The sequence below is a fragment of the Ammospiza caudacuta genome, chromosome 17 (assembly GCF_027887145.1).
Source record: "Ammospiza caudacuta isolate bAmmCau1 chromosome 17, bAmmCau1.pri, whole genome shotgun sequence".
In the NCBI taxonomy this organism is placed as follows: Eukaryota; Metazoa; Chordata; class Aves; order Passeriformes; family Passerellidae; genus Ammospiza; species Ammospiza caudacuta.
In genome coordinates, this window is record NC_080609.1 from 6,082,255 (window position 1) to 6,099,170 (window position 16,916).

A 16,916-nucleotide genomic window follows, 5' to 3' on the forward strand; every position below is an offset into this window, starting at 1 on the left:
TTGGTTGAGGTGCCCTGGGATTGCATTGGTTTTTACACCTTGGCTAGGAACAGCTCATGAGTGAAGGACGTCGTTGGCAGTAACTACGACTCAGATAGTAGAGTTCATAGGGGCGACAACACGCTGGTCAGCTTCTAGTAGGTGGAAAGGTCCTAGAGGGAAGTCTGCTGTTGGGATTATGTGCAGCCCAACATTGCGTGCTTGCATTTGCATTTCTGTTGCACACAGTTGGAGAAAGGGAGGCCCTGTTCATTTCATATCAACTTGCCTGGAATTTGTAAGAACTCCCCTTGTTTACAGCTGGATTGCTGAGGTGACAGGTTCCAGACCAGACTGATTGGTTAGGGGTCCCTTCAGCTCAGCTTTGCCCAGGTACCTGTGCCAGTCTGAGCTCCCCACACCTGGTGCTGGTCACTCTCCCAGGGGGGTGTTTGTGCCTCCACAGCATTCCTGGGCACCCTGCAAGGGGCAGTGCAGCTCCTCTGCACCAAGGGCAGCCTCCAGCCCCAGCTTTGAGTAGGGATTGCAGGCTGCACTCAATAAACACAGTGCTGGGCACTTAGACTCATTCCACTACCAGGAACTAAAAGCTAATTGGCTTTGAAGAAAATAACCCACACAGTTTGTAGCACTCCACTGATCAGAAACTGGACCATAGATAATTGAGATGGTGTGAAACACCTACTGCCTCATGCTCACAATTTTTGGATCCATTAATTCCTACAGTAACATCCTGCAGGAGGATGTTACAACTGCTTAGTTCATTATAAACAATTTTGCCCCATTTACTTTAGAATTTTGTGGTTCTTAATCCATAAATGCAAACAGAATGCAAATTTGCAAACAAAGGAGCTTAGAAATAGTGACTTTTTTTTTCTTCTTCAAGCCACTGTTTTAATAATATGTTAGAGACTAAAATTTTATAAACAGTAGAATCATTTTTTCACATAAGGTATCTCTATGGTTATACTTGGGGCTAAAGCTGAAGAATATTTTGAATGGTAGGTGGTAGTTTAGAGTTTGTTTTGTTTTGCATTGTTTTGGGGCTCTTTTTTGAGGGTATGAATAACAGAAAGTGTGTGCTTGATACTAAAATTAATTTTCATGTGTGTTATGGGAGTTTATGACTAATATTATTGCATTTAATTCTATGCAAATATAACAGAATGAATTCTGTTTCACTCAGTCACAATGTTAGTCAACATTGTTATTGTTGCTCCTGTTACCCACTAGAAAAGGGAAGAATGAATGGTGTGGTACTTGTGACTGAAAAATTCAAGTTTTTCTTGAACACTGTTATTTTCAATATCCCTCTAACGTCTAAATGAGGGCAAATTTTCAAAAGATTTTTAATTTAGTGGTGATCCAAATGAGATATCCTGTAAATGTTTCTTTTCTCACAGTATTCATTAAATATTTTTTAAGTCTTTCCACAGCATTTTGGGATGCTAATTGTGAGGTCATGTACTTTAAACCCAGAAGACAGCAAACTATCCCACTGTTAAGTTAGCAGCAGATTTAACAGCATATTTTGTACATAGTATTCTCCTAGATCAAAGTTTTTTTTCGAGCATTTTTGATATATGCTTTTTAAGAACTTTCTAGTCTGGAAATCCAAACTCCTCTAAGGAAATTTAAACCTATTGATAGCAGGCTTCAGTTTCTAGGTTTGCTTTTACGGATTACTTACAAATAATCCTCAACTGCCCAAGAGTAAAACACTTGAACACCACTGTTATAGGCTAAAATAGTCTCTGCAGATAAAAACTTCTTGTTTAAATGGGAAGTTTCTTTCAGCCAAACTATCAACACAGCAATTTCTAGGAAGGCCAATAGTTGGAGGCCTGGTGTTACTATTAAAAGAGGAAATCTTGTTGTACTCCTTATTTACAACATGTATTTTATTTGATTTTGCTTTTTCTTTTTCTCTAGCACATGTCTAGATAGGGAATTGCTCATTGGGAATGCTATACTGAGTGGGAAACAATTCCAGTGAATGAAGTGGGATCACCATATTTTTTTTGTCATTGTCTGCAAGGAGCTGATCCGGTGTAATGGGCACAGGGAGCAGCAGCATTATTCACTGCAATATGTAAAGTGGCCTCTTGGGCTCCCCATACATTTTATCTTTCATTATCAATTTGACACTCCTGCATGGGTAGATTCATTCTCTGGCAGGGAATACCACAGGCTATAATTCTGTGCTTTTTCTCCCTCCATCCAGGCATTCTCTCTGTGCCTTGGTAAATCATCATGTTAAATCATTAATAGTGAAGAAGGGCATGCTACGTAAGCAATTATATACTGATTAATGTCTAAGTTAAATCCCTCTCTTCAGAGATATTGCTGACCTGCTGAGTATCTCCATCATATTCATTTTCTTTGTTCTTTGGGTAGCAGTTTAGCAGTCCAAGCACAAAGGCAGGAGTGTGCTGGGGTTCAAATCCTCGTGTGCAGCACTGAACACAAACAATTTACATTCCCTCTCAAAACCAAGGTGGGGGGACACAAGGGCTGAAAAGCTGCAGTAAAGCTTTACCAGCTGGTAAAATTCTGGGCATGGCCTCAAAATCCTTATCCTTGTTAAAAGCATGGCAGTTTCAGTGGCAGCAGCAGTGAGAGGAGCCCTCAAAGCTGTGTTGCTGAACCACACCAGTGGAAGTGTGGGTGGCATAGGGATTAAAATGCAAGTGTAGGTGGCATGAGGATTAAAATGTGGCACCTCTAAGTGCTTTACTCCAGTGGAGCTGCCCGTGTCAGAGAGCCAAATGAGCTCTGGGCTGGTGTAAGAATGGTTTGAATCACTCCCATTATCCCCATGATAGCCTTTGTACTCTGCAAACAAGGAAACAACAGAAGGGAATCCTGACTGGCCCAAGAGTGGGATTCAGGGGAAAGAAATTCTGGTTTTTTCCTAGGGAAGAAAAATAATGTATGAAACACAGAAACTTTTGGAATTCCTAGACATGTCTGTGATGCTCAGTGTGTGCAAACATGTCTATGTAAATACATTTACACAGAAGTGCAAGTTTGTGTTATCAGCTCTTGGGTGTGTAGGTGCTACTTTCATTTTCTGCTGAGAGGTAAATTATGGACAAATAGCATTCATGCACTTAGCAGATAAAAAGAAAAAGGAAATACCAACATTGTCTATCTGCTTACAGAAAGAAATATTTATAAGGCATTTGCATCAATAGACATATTCTGTTTTTCTGTCAGAAATATATATTGGAATATGACTGACAAGTTCTACATTCCTCATTCCAGAAAATAAGAATCTCAGAGCAATATATATATTATTTTTCTCTTTCCCTTAGTTATTCTTGCTATTCCTTTGCGTTGGGATTATGTTCTCTACTGGAGCAAAGCCTGGCTCAGAGAGCACAGTTCAGTGTTAGCTGTGCTTTAGTCTGGACCAAAAAGATGGGAGTGTGCTAAAGGGTTTTTTCTGCACCATCAGGCCGTGCTTTGCCGTCCCTTCAGAGGGTGTTGCAGAGGAGCAGCGTGGCAAGGATGGCTTTGCAAGGTCCTTGTTCAGAGAAAAATCCTCTCCCACCAAAGGCCAGGTCTCTCACTTTGGTGTGCAGCTCTCAGCCTGTGATAGCTGGGAGCTGTCTCCTTTCAGCTGGGTACAGAGGCACCCTCAGCTGTGCAGCAGAAGTGGAGATGGTTTTAACATGCCAGGAATATGCATTTTGCCAGGTGCCCCCATGTGAGAAGCTGCCACTTCAGAATTGTAACTCAGACTGCCTTTTATGCTATTAGTGCTAAAACACTCATTGTATAATAATTTCTGATTGTTCAGACATGTTGTGCCAGGTTCTGGTAGAGCCCACAGAGCACATTGGGTTGCAGTGGAAGTTGAGTGAATCATCAAAGATTCAGAAATTGTGCTGAATTTCTGTCCAGCAGAAAAGCACCCATTCCTTTTGCTTTTTACCATAAATATTTATTGTTTCACACATGCAGCTCTCCACATATTGAAGCACACATTCAGTCTGCTTCTTTAGAGGTACCAATTGTAAAGTTATTTGTGAGACAAAGATTTGTCTGGAATTTCTGCTCCAATATTTCAGCTGTTGTAGTCCACTATTTTTGGCAACACTGATTACCTGTGAATCTTCCTTCCTGTTTTTCCAATTGAAGTATTCAACCCCTGACAAAACCCGGCAGAGGGATTCCAGAAACGCTGTAGCTGTTACAAGTTTTTCTTTTTACATGGCATTATATCTGAGTAAGAATTCTCAGTCAGTCATCGCGAAACACCACAGTAAATCGTGCTAAGTTTGCACTTCTTGAAAATGCTGCTCTTCTAACACTTTCTCATCTCCTGCTACCTATTACCATTCCATCTCTGTTATCAGGCTGAGAAAATCTATATTCTCTGCAAGCTTGACAGCACGAGGAATGAGCAATGGAGAACCACAGGCAAAATCCCCCAAGGAGCTGGTGGGGCTGCAGCTCATTCCTTGTGCTGCTCCAGCAGGGAGCTGGACATTCCCAGTGCCTGCTGCCTCCTTGGAGACAGGAGCCTGCCAGGCTCAGAGCCAAGTTCTGGCCCTGGAAATAAAGGCAGCATTAACCTTCTGCATGGGCTCAATGAAAGCCAAGGAGTAGAAAATCAAACACCCCAAGTGCCACAGGAGTTTGGGGTTTGTGGGTCTGCTATAAATGAACAAACAAAATACTAAGTTGCCACAGTAAGACTTCCTATGAAGAGCATTTCATTTCAAATCCCTCTCATATTCATTTACTCCATCATCATTGCTTATTTTTGTCTGAAACTTTAGAGTAGGTGAAAATGTCCATTAAAATAATGGAGCTTAATGTTTGGATATGTTTTTCTTTCCCTTTCCCTCCCTTTCTCTGTCTCTCACTCCCATATGTTTCAGAAGCATCCACCCAGAGCCCAGAACAAGATCACCCACCAGAGTGTGGGGGTCCTGAGGATGCCACAATTCAAATTGCTCACTGGGTAGGTGACGCCATTCTTGGTGTTTTTCAGAGAAGCCTGGGCTGACCTACAGAAAAATTAAGTCCTTTCAGGCTTGCAGTGAAAAGTGAAATACAGCCAATAAACAAGTAATATTTGAGGGGCTCCTTGAGGTGAAAATGTGGCAAGGGAGTAGAGAAGACAAGAAGAGGTAGCTCTGCTTCAAAGGAAAAATAATGGGGTTATAATCATTCCAGAAGAGATATAAAATGATTGGTAATTTGAGGCAAAATACTCTCTCCTAAGCAATGTTTGGAGAATATTATGCCAACAAATTCAGTATCTTTTACAAGTCTATTAATTTCATCAACTTATTCAGTGGTGTGTGAAAAAGGATGACTCATAGTGGTGGAGCTCAGGACATCTGTGATCTCTTTGGTTTATTATCCTTGTCTTTGATTAGTTGTTTCAACCCTTTGCATCTCAGTTTTCCTTCCTTCCTTCCTCTCCTTCCACACTGTTTTCACTCTGTATTTTCTTCTGTAACTTGTGCACTGTTTGAGAGACATTCAAGTACCTGACATACAGGGCTTGATTTCATCTGGTGCTTCCAAATGTTATTTTAATTCTAAAAATCAGATTATTATGTGTTTTCATTAGATTGAGCAATTGACCTCCTAAGTTTTTACTTTAGTGATGTTCCCCCAGAAATATCTTTGGGCTGAGTTGTAATTTATATTATCAAACCTGCAGGACCTACTGAATCCAGTGCAGTGGAAAGGAACTCAGTTTTTATTTAGAGATAGAATGTAGAGCAGAAATAAAATCTAGATTACCAATTACTGATAGATATTGTAGCTAATCCTGTACAGCCAGAAGCAGAATGGCCTGTCACAAGGGTAGAATAAAAAAAAAATAAACCTATTATTTGGTAAGAAAGTAAATGCTAAATTTTAAAACTCAAGGTATTAAGCAATAAGAATGACTCTGTGTGTGATGTACTGGTAGAACATGGCAAAGGTTTGTGAAATGGAGTCCTGAAAATGTAATTTTATTATTGCAAGTGTTTTATCACATGTGCCCAATAATGTTTTTAATAGGTAGAACGTTTCCCTGATCTCCAAGGAGTGGTCCAGGCTTCATAGTTTAAAATAGATGGGGAAAATATTCAGGGAACATTAACTTCAAGTGGGACTTTCTGCTCTGATTGACAGAATTCATTACAGAAGGTGTGTTGGAGTTCTGGTCCTCTTGCAATGTCTCAGCTGGACTTCCAGCCTCACTCCTTCGAGTGTGATTGAGCTCAGATCCCCCTCTACCCTTTATTGGTATTTTTTTTCCTGATCTTTGTGGCAACAGAGAAAATGAATTTTGTTTAGTTTGTTTTGTTTAGTTTCTCTAACCTTGCTACTTCCAATTCTCTCTTAAATCCCATTTAAAACAGAGCCTGATCTGAGGAAGCCTTTATTTCCCCTGCTGTCACTCCGCCTTGCCTGTGAAAGGTTGGAGACTCCCCAGAGCCCAGGGGGTGCCTTGTTTTGCCTCACTGCCCCAGATTTATGCACCACAGTTTAGCCAGGGCTACTCAGGAATCACCAGGATTTTCCACATCATGTAAATCACCAGGATTTTCCACATCATTCTGCCTCAGTAGAAAATTCAGATGTGTGATGAAGTCAGTCCCTGGGAGAGGCAATTCTCTTGCAAAGAGTCAACTGAAAAATGGGATGTTCTAGGGGGGCTTTCCCAAGGAAGGAATTTGCCTACTTGCCTAATAATCCTGCAGCTTTCCTGGAGTTTTGCCTGTGAATCTGAAGTTGTTTTTTGTTTAAAAAGGGTTGCAGAAAGACACCTCCCCAGGCATTTCCAGGTGCTAAGATTCCTGATATTTGGGAGTATTTCATAGATGCTTGGAGCTGGTAAATCTTCTCAAATGCTTGTGACCCACTTGCAACTCAATCCCTCCTGCATGGCAGGCATGTTGTTAGGTATTTATCCATCAGATGCTCATATCAGACTGCTCACAAGAGAAAGCTCACACAAGCTTATGTTAATTTGGAGGTCAGCCTAGAAAAGTGTAAAGGTCCTTATTGGCCTTAAAAATCCATGAATCGATAGCAAGTGCTAGCAAAAGGTCACTGGTCACAGATAAAAGGCTAACTATCAGACCATCCAGCAGAGCTACTCACACCTTTTTGTTATGAGGTTAAAATAAATCCTGCATTTGGTTGTCAGATATTGTTCAGTTCAGGTATCTTGGGCAGTTTCATGCAGATGCTGCTCCAGAACACCATAGAGAGCTTCCCGAGTCCACCCCAAATGTTCCCCCACGTGCTCTGCAGCCAGCAGCAGAGCAGCTCTCTGGTCTGAGTGCCTTATGATTTATGAATGACTCTGGTTTCCATTAAGCTGCAGAAAGGGGATAGTGTGTTTCACCCTGTGCTGAGAACCCCATTTGTTTCCTTTCCTGTCAGCAGTTTGCATAAGTGAATGATTTTATTTCATGTGAGAGAGAAGGCAAACACACAAGTTATCCCAGCAGTGGAAGATTTGTCAAATAAAGCTTTTAATAATGGTGTTATTTGACAGTTTTATAGTGCCTCAACTTTCGAGCAGTTTGAAGGTGGTAGGTTTTCAATAAAAATTAAGTCCTTATCTAGAAGAAATTCAGTCCCTGTTGTTTTAAAAGAACTAGTCTGGGCTGCATTGGAGCACCTTAATCTACTATTGAAAGTAAATCTCAATCCTTTTCTGTATTAATATATCTTGCAATCCATCATCAGGAGGTGTTCTGTGTATTTTTTTGCCCTAGTATATCAAGGTGGCCTGATAAACCACCTTCCTAACCAAACTTGTTGGGTGATCATTATGTTTCTCACAAGAATAAATTATCCAGTGAAGTTCTCTGAGGCTTACTTAAATAGTCCAGCAGTGTTTCCAGTCACTCTTACTTATTTCTTTAATTTGTTTAAGGGGTCCAGTAAGTAATTCAGGTGAGGAGAAAAGGAAGAGGGAAGTTGCTGGTTTTCACAAGGTCAGAGTTAATCCTATCTGTGTTCATAAATCATTGTACATTGTGGGATAACCACGTAGCAACGGAGAACGTGTTAATAGAGAATCAGCTCTGCATAGAAAGTTTCCTTGCTTGAAGAGAGGGATTTCCAAAAGAATCCAAAACTTCCTTAAATGTCCTTCCAGTTAAATCAACATAAATTTTAAAGATGTATATTATTTAGAAATGTGCTGCTTTAGTTATAAAAGTTTGTTGATCTTCACCGTTCTGAGGAGAAAATGGATTTTCTTACAAGCCTTTTACCAAAACAGTTTCTGAGCAAGAGAGGACTCTATAACCTGGCTAAGTATTTAGTTTGGACAATTGGAATAATATCTGAAAGTATGAATAGAAAGAATTATTTGCCTAAGTTCACATATGCAGATGTTATGAGAAGATTTGATGCGAGGGGATCCTGACTCCAAAGTGTCCCACAAGCCAGCCCAACACTGTTGTACAGACACAGACTGGCTCCCCAAAGCACAGAGCCCCTCATGCTGAGGAATTCAATGCATATCTTGCTATACCAGCTGATATTTACAGCTGGTAAAATTCATCCTCATCCCATGGCTGTATATCAGACTGAACGTCCTCTATCAGTTACATTTTGAGAATCATCAGGTGAGGTCTTTGTGGTCAACATCCTCATTAGTGTTGTTCAAACCAAGCACACTTATGGCATGTTTTTAAATACAATGTCACAGGGTTTGTACCAGAGTTCTTACAACCTGGTTCAATAAACAAAGTGATCAGGAGACAGGAGCTGAAGGGAGGAAGAACAAAAGAACAGCAACAAGTTTGTCAGCTGATGCACTGGAGTTCTTTTCACAAGCTGGTGTCTCCCCTGAAAGGCCTTAGGGGTACTTTTATTTTCTACTTTTTGCTGGAACTTGCTGAAAAGCTCTTAATGGAGAATGTGATGTTCAAAGGCCTTGCAATCTTACAGCCTGCTCTAGAAAATATTCTTGGCTGGGCGTGCTCCGTCCTGCCCCGCTGGGTCCTGTGCTGCCTCTCTGGGGTGTGCCAGCAGGGCATGGGGAGCACACCTGGCTAAAAACCATCCCTGCTGAATGCCAGGGAACTCCCTCCCTGCCACCTTTCATTAGGGAGGAGCAGACAGTGGCGTTCTGTGCTCCACAGCCCCTTCCTGTTGTGAAGAGAGGGATAGGCACTGGCTTTTATTCACTGGCAGCTTGAGCAATGCCACCAGATGAATTAGAGGAGTCTTTGCATTGACTTTGTGAAAGTTGGAAAGCGTCTTGGGCTTGTGCTGTATGTACTGTTTTTATTTTATACACAGTCAGCTCAGAGTCTCCCTCATATCTCCCTCTCCCACAGTGTTCAACTCCTCTCTCTCTCTCATCACAGCAAAGTCTGACAGGAACTTTCCTCTCTTATCTGTCTCTTTCTCTGTGCTGTCCTCCCCCTCCTTCTCATTCTTTACCTCCCTCTGTCTCTCTCATTCTCTCCCCTGCTGCTCTCAGATGGCTGGCTTTGCTCAAGGTCTGCAGGCTGGCATAGAGCATGCCTGGAACAATATGTTCCTATTAAATTTACCCTGTCTCATTGCTTCCTGAAATTAAATTGAGTTTTACTCTCAAGTTTGTTTGTTGAAATCGCATAATAAAAACATCCCGGAATACAATTGCATTTAATCAGAAAGCTTTCCAGAATTTATAGTGATAAAACACTATTTTAAAAAGGCTTGTTCTAGTGTTCTACAGAAAAGAATAAGCAAGTTTCTTATTTACAACTGACATTAATCTTCAAATGTCTCTCTAAAGTCTAAGTTCCCTCCACGGATTTACTTCCATGGCTTTCACATCACTTTGGACTCTCCAAGATCACCAAGATAGAGAGGAAAAACATTCCTGCATTTTCAGTCTCAGTTCTGAGCTTTATTTTGTTACTTATTAAAATTCAGATCGATATTCTGTCTGAAATATATTCCTTGTATATATTTTATCAAATGGGGATATTCTGCATTTATTGCAATGGCTGCACTACACTTAGTGAAGGGTGTTATGTTTGAAGCTGCTCCAAGGTGCTGTTCACAGTGATGCTGCTCAGGGCTGGACCTTTGGCTTTGATAAGCACAAATCACACATTCTGGGGTGTTGAGCCACTGCTGCTGTGTCAGTGTCAGCAAGGAGTTTTCAGCCCTCCTGAACTGCTAATAGTTTGCACATTCAGGATCAAAATTGTGACAGCTGGACAAGAAGGTTTTCACTGTTTTGGGAGATGAGTGAATAGCAGAGTGTGCATTGCACAGCTTAAAATTGCTGTGGTGTTAAAAAGCCATGGGAATATTTTATTGTTTCTGAAGCATTCCTCTTTGATTTGACTGGGATGTGAAACAAAACCACAGCAGTATCACCATGGCAATATATAATGGGATATATTTCAGAGAGAAAATAAGACATGTGGAAATTACAGATTGATCACCCTGGAAGGTCCTGCAGCTTTGGGCCACTCACTGGCAATTCCAACATCTCAAAAAGTAGAACACTGCTGCAAGAATATGCAAAACTCCAGAGCCATGCTGTGCCTCTCTCTTATGTACCCTGCGCTTGTTTCATATGCTGAAGACATCTTGACATCAATGGGGCTGTTTTCAGAGCAGAGCATGTTTGAAGTCTGTAATAGAAATCCATTGTAGAGAGCAGAGGAAGATGTGAACATTGGCAGTAGTTTGACAGATCTTTTTCCAGTACTGCTTGGGAGGATCCAGTGCTCATCTTTTTTTATTACAAATGGTGGTGTTCAACAAAGCAGATTGAAGTGTCTGGAGCCAACTATGATTTTTTCAGTAGTTTGCCTGGAATTTGGGGATAATAATTCAAAAGTACCTTGCACCAAAGCTATGGAGTACTGTGTGCACACAAAAATAGAGAAAGATCTGCCCTGCCAATGCCACAGAGCAAAGCCTTAGCTGGCAAAGGTCAAGGATGAGACTGCACCAGGTGATCCTGGGCCTGTGGGTCCAGCTTTAGTTGTTACATACAGGGTATTTCACTTGCAAGTAGTGGAGGAGGAGAAGGGAAAATGAGACTGGCTGCTATTTGCAGGCTACCTCACTAATCTGACAGAGCAGCTCTGGGGGGTTACTCAGGCAGAGGTGAGTGTGGAGGGAAGGATGTGAAGAGGCACAAGGCTGACATTTTGTCCAGGAAGCAAAGTGAGGGATCAGGGAAAGTAAGGAAGTGGCAGTAGAGAAAAGGCAAGCACTGACATCTAGAAACATTTATCAAGTACCTCCTCTGCATTTCAGCTGACTTTTCCTCATTACACTGGAGAGGCTTGGCAGCAATTGGCTCCTTCTTCAGAAATATCTGCATAACTTCTTTTCTCACCTACCAGAACAAAATTTTTTGATAAAAATGCCAAAGAACCTCTCAGTGGCCAGACAGCTGTCTCCATCTGGGAGCTTGTGTATTTTGTGCCTATTTTAGGGGAGATGGTCTCTAACCCAGAGCCACCCACCTGCACAAAGCTCAACTCTCCATAGGAATGAGGGACCAGTCACTGCTGCAGAGTTTGGGAATAAGCTGGACAAAACTTTGCTAGGAGAAATCAAAGGATGCAATCATAAGCTACTGTTGCAGGGACAGGCTAATGATGTGCCAGTGATTTTTATTGCCTTTCCTTATAAGACCTTGAGGGACCTCGTGGTCTTTGCTTGGACCTGAAATAGTTCCACAGTTCAGTGCTACCCAGGAGAAATAGAATGGCAAAAGATTACTTCTCCATCACCCTAAAGATAAATCTTGAGACCCTGGCAACCTTTGGGAGAAAATATAATTGTCTTCCTAATTAAAATTGATTTTTTTTCAGTGAATGTGCCCTTCTGTTGCTATCCCAGCTGTATAACTGACTGTATCTCCCTTATTACAACAGATATTTATGGTCACCCATGGACAGCACACTCAGCACAGTATGCAGTGTGTATGATACCAGCTCTGGCAGCAGATCACAGACCTGTTAATCCCTTTGGAATGCATCTATCTCCCTAACTAGTGCTGAGAGTGGCTGCCTGAGTTGGTTTTGCTCGTTTAGTGGCCTGTACCTGTGGGTGTTTCAGGTGACATAAAAGTATTGACATGGGGACTAAGTGCCTCAATCCTATTGCCCAAAGGAATTGGGTACCTCCCTTCTTCAAAACCCCTGGGATGAGCAGTTTGACTATGAATACAAGGTCTTGAATATAAACTTTGGCAGAACTGTGATGTTAGTGTTCTTCATGGTTTCTTTCCTTGTTTTTTTTTTTTTGTTTTTTTTTTTTTAACTTAGAGGAAAATTTTTACCTTCCCAACAGCCTGCCTTATGCTGAGAGTCTGAAAATGGCTGTAGAGGTGTAAGGGATGCTGAAGTTTGGCCTTCAGCATTTTCTGTGCTGTAACAAGGTGTAGTGGTTCTGGTCTGTTAATTTGAGATTTTCTGGCTAATATAATGGTGAGTGTGGTTGGTTTAGTGTTGACTAATAATTAGTGTACATATTAGAATGTATTCACTTATATTTTCTTGTGAGGTAGGATTAGGAGAAAGGTAAGGTAGGTTTAAAAGTTTAAAAGAGTATAAAGAAAATTTTATTTAGAGTAATTCAAATAAAGACTAATAAGAATTAAGACAAAACTTTTAGGACACTTTATTTTTCTTGTAACTTTTTTAAATTGACAATGTAAAGAAACAAAACCTTAACCTTTTAGTTAGTTTACTACATTTAAAATAGTCTTTCATTAGTTTATTTCATGAGAGAAGTTTTAGGGTTTTTTTTTTTTGTTAATGTTATGGAGTTACTACACCTGTATCTATATTGTACATCCTGCTGCACTTCATAGGACAGTATCAGAAACTCTTGTGTGTTTGGGGCTGGCACTTTTATAGGAGAAAACATTTTATAGGGAAATGGCCAAATAAAAGGGGGAAATACCTCCACCTGTGAATAAAAAAAAAGTGCTTTGGATACAATGATGTATCATAAACATGGTAGTTCAAAAGGCATTTCAGAGTGATGCCTCAAAGTGCACTGCAAGTTTAAAGATAATGGAAAATGCAGCATGAGAGGAGGGAAAGAGCTAGAAGGAAATGCTGGAAAAAGTTCCACTCAATAGAACTGAAGAAGTCAGGCATCCTGAAGAGGAGTTTTGCTGTCACTGGACTTTTTTCCCCTGCTCTTCGTGTGTAGCACATCCCCTGACAGGCTGCAGATGTAACAACCCTCAGACATGAGTCATCAGCAAGGACAGATCCTCTCGTCCCCAGCACTAAAAATAAAGATCTCTCTCTCTCCCTGAGCCTGAGGAGCAATTCCCTCTGTGGTAGCTCAGCAGCAGAGAACGGAGAGGAACACGCTGAACCCGTGATTTATTCAGGCTGCAGGCCTTGATCCTGACATGACTAACCCGAGTGCAGTAAATGGGCTCCAATAAATGCTGGCATTACAGAAGGCACCGTGTTTTATGACATATAGGATATGGGTCCAGGGGCTCTGAGGGCTGCTACCTTGGGCTACTAGTCCTGGAAATGGAGAGCTCCATCACCAGCATTCACAGTGCTGAAAACTGAGCACCAGAGAGATGCTCAGTTTTTCTGCTGCATGTTAGCAGAAAAAGATGCCTTTCCCTTCTCCTTTATGGTCTGAGGGTTCCTTTTTTAGCATGGCAGTAATTATTTAACCACCCTTCCAGGAAGTAGATTTGAAATCTTTTCAACTTGTGGTGAAAGAAATATCAATACTCTCTGATGTAGGGCAGTGGAGGTGAGGGAGAAATAACTCAGTAGCTTGGCTTAAACCTAACTGAACATATTAGTCATGAAATATTTAAACCATCAATATCACACATTGATGTGCAAAATGTTTAATTATGTATCATTTCAGTTATTATTCATGTTAGATCTTAGACCTTAAGATGTACATACATTTAAAAAATAGCTCAGGAGGTGTATCAGGAGTGTAGAGCAGCATGAGAAATCTGAAGGCTGCCTGTACACTTCTGCCTTGGAAGCATGTGTCAGAATTCCCTTTTTTTTTTTTCCCCTAAATTACCAATTCCTTTTCTAGGGCTCAGTGTGGACCATATTTCCGCCTTTAATAAATGTCTCTGGTAGAACAAGACTATTTCAGAGGAAATGCTTTAAGCTGAATGCCTCTCCTGTTCTGTGCAGGTCCACGTGCTGTTTCTGTCACTGTACCCTAAGTGTGTGTAACAAGCGTCACCCAGTACTGCACTAAGCAGCACAACTCCCATCTGTCACAAAAAAGGGTTTGTTCTCTTGTCCCAACAGCAAAATTGCATGTACAGTGTCATGCCTCACATGCACAGCTCTGCCAGGTGTTTGCTGGGGGAGGCAGGAGCAGAGTGGAGTTTGTTCTCTTTGGTGAGAGCTCTGTTTGGGGCCCTTTGGCCCATGGACACCCATTCCAGGCAGGGCAGCGAGATCCAAGCCTGCCTGGGTACTGGGGAGCTTTCCTGGCTGTCTGCAGGACTGCTCATGTGAATAACAGCCATAAGGAGGGCATGGGCTGTTTGCATTCTGGGCCTGAACACTTGTGTTGTTATATTTTTATCCCAATAATTTCAGAGATGCTGCTGTGAAAAGCGCTCTACCTGTTTGTTTCTGTAGCTACCTGTGGTGCAGCTGCATGCCACTAAAAATTTGCATTGCCAAACCTTCTGCTGGCAGTTCATATGCCAAATGAAGGTAGCAGATGAGCAGCAATGGTGAGGGAAAATCAGAATATTTTTTTCCTAGCAGTTTTTAAAATATTGGAATAAAAAATGTCAGATGTTTTCTCTTTATCACTTGTATGGCAATAAATAAAGAAAGGTGTAAAACAGCCTACTTCTAGGCTGTTGGGCTTGAGATTAGGAATATTTTAAGGGGCAGAATCTGGTCCTGCTGTATTAGCTGCTTTATTCAGTCACTCATATGCAACAGCAGTGGCACACAGTGACTCCTGAAATGAACACTAATGAAGGTGTCTTTTGTTTTCATATAGATTAACACATTACTTTGTTCTCTTCTTCAGTTGGCATTCAGAAAGACTGCCGATGCCTATATCTGCTTTCATCTTTCAATTAGTGATTTGCTTTCTCTTACAATCCAAGTGCTAGTGGAATTAACCTCAGCTAATTATCACTGATGGACTGATCATTCTGTAAGCCTAGAAAGCAAAGCTGTCATATTTTGCCTGAGATTTGCATACACATTTACCCTGTGATTCAATTGCTCAGTTTTGGAAGTCTATTTTAAGGTTCCATCAGGCTTAACTTCACACAAGTTTCATAGATTTTTCAGATGCAGGAACAGCATCTGTGTAAAATGAGCTTTAGGTGTATTTGGTAGGAGACAAACTGTGAGTTATAAATGCTTATTGGACATGGTTTGAGACTTTGAGTCTGGGTTAATGATTACTTGTCTGATATTGCTATTTTTTGGGGTTTCTTGTTTTTGTTTTTTTTTTCCTGAAGAGACTTAAGAGGAAAATTCAAACTATTAGTGGGACAAATTAGCCTAACTTCACTTTTTGATTTTCTTCTGTGAGGACAGTGAGATCTTGTTTGTGATGTACCTCATGGGGCAAAGTAAATCCTTCTTGCTGATACAGGGCTCAGGTAACTACAGAACTGAAACCACCCATGTAAACAGAGATACCCCATGGGCTGCCTGCAATGCAGATCAGCAAAATAACTTTTGTAGATCCAAGCTGTGTTCTCCTGCACAGAAGGCTTTACTTGCTTGTTCTCACTTGGAAGCATTTGGTAGACTTAACCACATTAAAAACTAGTAGTTTTGAAAAATTTGTGTCTTATCTCTGTAATTTACACCATTTTTTCAGTAAAATGACATTTTATCTGCCCAAGGAAGACCTTTAGCTTCTAAAACATATTCAGAGTGGTTGCACTACATACAAGTTCCCAACTTGTAAAGCTTTTCTGAGTACTGTTGTGGCTCCAATAGATTATGTATTGAACAGCCTTTCCAAAAGCTCCAAAGCTGTCACAATCACAGTTCCATGGAAAATTCTTCATGGAGCTGGGATCCTCCAGGAGCAAACAGGGATTCAGGCCTTGTGAGAGCACTTTCCTTCCCCAGGAGTAAGACAAGTAACAGAAACATGCTACACAAAATAATGCCATTTCCTGTTGCCTTACAGAGAGTTTTGTCTACTGAAGTGAAGTGCAAATATAAAATATTTTTGTGATGAGAGGACTTGTGTGTCCTTGTGCCCTGTTTACTCTAAAGTGCACCAAGGAGAAGAGACTGGCAAGAAAAGCCTGAGAGCTTGACTTGAATTTATGTGTACTTTGTCCTTTTTATTTTTTGCTTTGGCAGTGATAAGAACAAGAAACATTCCATCCCAAAGAGAGATGAAGTAGCACCATGCCAGGCATGGGGCCCACAAGTGTTTCCTAGGTTTTAATTGAAACTGTTCTGGTTTACTTCACTTGGACCAAGATTTCAGCCAATAAGAAAGCTGTGGAATTTAAATCACAAAAATCTGACCCGTAGACTTTGACTAATGCTGGGATTTGGTTTGTTAATACATAGACCTCCAGCTGGAATGAGGAGGACAGAAAATATAAACTGTGCCAGCCAGGGGCATGTGGTGCATCTTGTGTGCCAGTAAAGGATGTTTGGGGATCTGAAAGCACGAGATGCTGATGTACAGAACAAGAACACAGAAGGTGGAGCATAGCAAGTTGCAATTTCTGCACAGGAAGGGTGGAAGGAGCAGGACAGGCACAACTGGGGCTCTGTCTGTTGTACGCCACCATAAAATCACACCAGCACGCAGGTCTATAAAGTTCTCTAAAGCAAGTTGTCCTCTTGGTAACAAATGAGTTGCATGACCTTCACAGCTATAAAATGGATGATTTTTCACCCCTAATGCAAAGTCTCAGTGAAATTCCACCCATGGGGACAGTG